Genomic DNA, 3,852 nt, shown 5'->3' with positions numbered 1-3,852 from the left:
AGCAAGGATCAAGGTACGTTAGGTGGCTAGATACCTTGGAAGTGATTGGTTGGAATAAACATGTTTGAATGATTTTACGATGATTGAATTAAATTAATTGAATTGAATTATGATTTATGAAATAAAAGTATGTTTACATAACTGGTTTTAATAATTAAATTTGAGTATTGATTTTATATCATGTTTTGGATAATTAAAATTATTATTCATGTTTAAAAGGTTTGATTTTAAAAGCATGTAGAATTAAATAAAAAGGAGTTTGAATTATTATTATTATTAAAAGTTGGAAGTATTGGATTTAAAGAGGATTTATTGAATTATTATTATTAAAGGTTTATAATCATGTTAGTAATCCCAATATGCGAATTTGGTTTATTTGAAGAGATTTTGGACTTTGTATGACCGAGTCTTTCCTCAAGAATAGCCTTGTAATATAAGGAGACTAACTTGGGGGTGTGCACACTTGGGTGAGGAATTGGTTTTAAATGAATTGGATTTTAATGAGGAATCGGTTTTTTTGAATTTGACTATTGATTATTATTGTTATTAAAATTGGTTTTAGAATTTGAGTTGAAATTATTGGTTTAATTATTTGAAAGGATGGAATTGATTTCAAAAGCATGTTTGCTAATAAATTGAGTTTACATTACCTTGCACTTAGCGTACTTAGCATATTTTGCTAACCCGTATTTCTTATTTTGTTTTGGTTCACCCTATTTTTTGTAATGGTAAGCAGTGTTGACTAATTACAGGTGGAGTCAGTGATTGAGCTTGGAGTCCTGGGAATGGTTTTACCTAGATTAGGAAATGTTGGTCTTCATGTTTACTTTTAGTACCCATGACTATAGTTACTATTTATGGTTTATTATTAATAAAAGAAGAGTATCAAAGTTTTCCGCTGCAAAGTATTGGTTTTGTTAAGTAAGTTTTGAGTAGCCTTGCGTAATCACGCGGCGGTAATACGCCCAAGTCTATCTCTACAGTATTATTATATGAATTATAATGGTATTTCTGTAGAGGGAGATTTGGGGGTGTTATAACACCAAAGTATATCATAAAGTCATGTACTTAGAAAAGGCACACAAACATTTCCATGAGAGAAAATCTATTCTAAAAGGAAAAGAAAATGAAAGCAATAAATCACGGGTTACTTCCGAGAAAGGCTTGCTTAAGGTCCAAGCTTGACCGCTCTAGAAAATAATAATTCAACGCACGCAAGAGCTTGTCAAATGCACTACTACACATTTTATAAGAAAGAAGGTAGGAAAATGACGGGAAGAGGATGTGCAACAAGCTTAGTGCACACCCATGATGAGAGAGATGCCAAGAAAGGAAGAAAAATTAAAAGCAAATTCAACAAAATAAGAAGAAGAACAAGAAGAAGAAGAAGAAGAAGAAAAAGAAGAAGAATAAGGCAAACTCTCCTCAAAATATATTTTAGTGGCATAATCACCCTTTTCCTTAATAGTAGACGAATGAGGGACATGAAAATCATCATAGGCTCATTGACAAAAGAAGGGAGGGATATAGGAATGTAATGGATATGATTGAATTTTCTTGAAAAAAGGAACATGATAAAAGGGAATAGGGGCTATGGTCTCACAAAAGAAATCTTTCTCACCACCATGCCTCAAATCACCAATTAGAGCATGGAAATCAATCATAGAATCCTCAAAAGAAGAACTCTCATGATATCCATATCCCTCAAACATCCAACTTCCAAGAGGAACTACATAATTCCCTCCATCACAACTATGAACAACAACTCCCTCAACATCTTTAAACCCCAAGGTCTCAAAACCATGCATGAATAGATGCAAATTCATTTCAAAATCATCTATCTCCCATGAAGCATCCTCAATGAACTCATTCAAAAGGCTATGGGTTTTCTTTTGACTCTCAAAGAACTTATGGGACATAACCTCAAACGAGTCCAAGTACTTATGGATAGAAGAATTACAATCATGCATAAGAGACTAATCAAGATAGGAAGGAGGGATGAGGTTTTCGAAATTAACACTGTCTTCACTCTCAACACCTTCATCATCACTCAAATACTCACCAAAAGGATCCTCACACTCTCTTGGTTGTTTAAAATCATCATCATCCTCAAAACACACATTAGATAAGGATTTTTCAGAACAAGCATCAAAGATGGCAATTCATTTTCCAACTCTTCTATTCTTTTCAATTCTTCATTAAAAAGATCCTCACACTCTCTAATCATCTCCAATTGTCTCCTTCAAGTTTCCATCATTTGTCTCTCCAAGAGCCTAAGGTTAGGATTTATCTCCAACTCCCTCAAAGATTCATCAATTTGGCTATAAGGGACTAGAGACTCATCACAAGAATTTGGAGAATGAAAAGGAAAAGAGGGTTGTTGATTAATAGCAAAAGAAGAGTCACATCCAAGAGTAGGACCATGCACATTAAAATCATGAGCATTTTCATTAAATAAGGAAGAGTGGGATAAACTACATCACAAGAATTTGGAGAATGAGATTCGTTATTAAGGGATTGAACTACATCACAAGAAGGAATGGTAAATAATGAAGAAAATTGAAACACACCATTAGCATCAACTTGAGCATGCACCAAATTATCATGAACAAAAGAGGAAATAGAGTTGAAATCACTTAACCATGGGAATTCATGCTAATATTAAAAGAATCAAGACATTGCACATCAACATTAGAATCATGATTACTCTATTATAGACATCCTAAGCAAACCAAACATAGAAATCCCAAGCATCATCAATTGACAATGCTCTAAATTCGTCATTATGCATGCTTTTAACTTCATCCCTAGTTTTCTCATTCAAACAAAAATAACAAATCTCACAAGCCTCCTAAAAACTACAACAATTATAATCTAAAAATCCCTCAAGTCTATTAAAATATTCACAAAAAGGCTCATTGTCATATTGAGAAAATGAGAAACATGCCATTTTTTCACAAAACTACAAAAATCAAGTAAAAGAAAAGTATATACAAAGACCTAGACTCAAGCAATCAAAAACACTCAAACATAGACACCGTTCCCCGGCAACTGTGCCATTTTGACGAGGGGTGAAGACTAGGTCGTTGACTAGTCCTCCCTCGATAAAACTAAATTTATAAACACTTAACAAACCTAAATATAAGTATAGGGCAAGACAAGGGTCGAACCCAAAGGAATAGTAATGTTCAAGGGCTCTCAGTTATGCGCCTAAGCTAGGTCGAAGACAAAGATAAAGAGAAAACACTAACAACTAACAAACAAAGAACCAAATAAATAAAGCATTAGAGAATGGGGATCAACAAATAATCATGACAATTGTAACAACTCGTGAACAACATGAAAATCAATGGTTGCGAAGACTTATGTTAAGAACAATCAAAAGAGCTCAAAAAGCTATCTCCTGGTGGTCTAAGTAGCACCAACTATGACAGACACTAACTAGGAACGTCACTAACCAAACTCAATCGACAATTGCAATTCCTAAATCAATGGTCTGTATCGTTAGAAACTACAATGCAATCTAGCATAATTCTCAAGGCCTATCGAATTACACACATGCACAATTTCCATTAATAACTTTAATCTCAACAACTAATCAAAACAATTTTCAATTTAAGCACAATCAATCAATCATACAAATTTTATCCATTCCCTAGCAAAACAACTACTCAACATCATCATCTAACCAATTACTTTCTCTATTTTTAAATACTTGCTCCATTTCTCCATTCGCGGAGTTTTAGGAGAACTTGGAGAAAGTAATAAAATATAGAGGTAGTGGGGTTGGTGGAAGAATAAAAAATTGTAAAAGGCAAAAGTAGTGGAGAAAATTGGATGAAAGAGAATATA

Source organism: Chenopodium album, chromosome 8 (assembly GCF_948465745.1).
Source record: "Chenopodium album chromosome 8, dcCheAlbu1.1, whole genome shotgun sequence".
NCBI lineage: Eukaryota > Viridiplantae > Streptophyta > Magnoliopsida > Caryophyllales > Amaranthaceae > Chenopodium > Chenopodium album.
The sequence above is the reverse complement of the archived record's forward strand: the minus strand, read 5'-3'. Positions refer to the sequence as shown.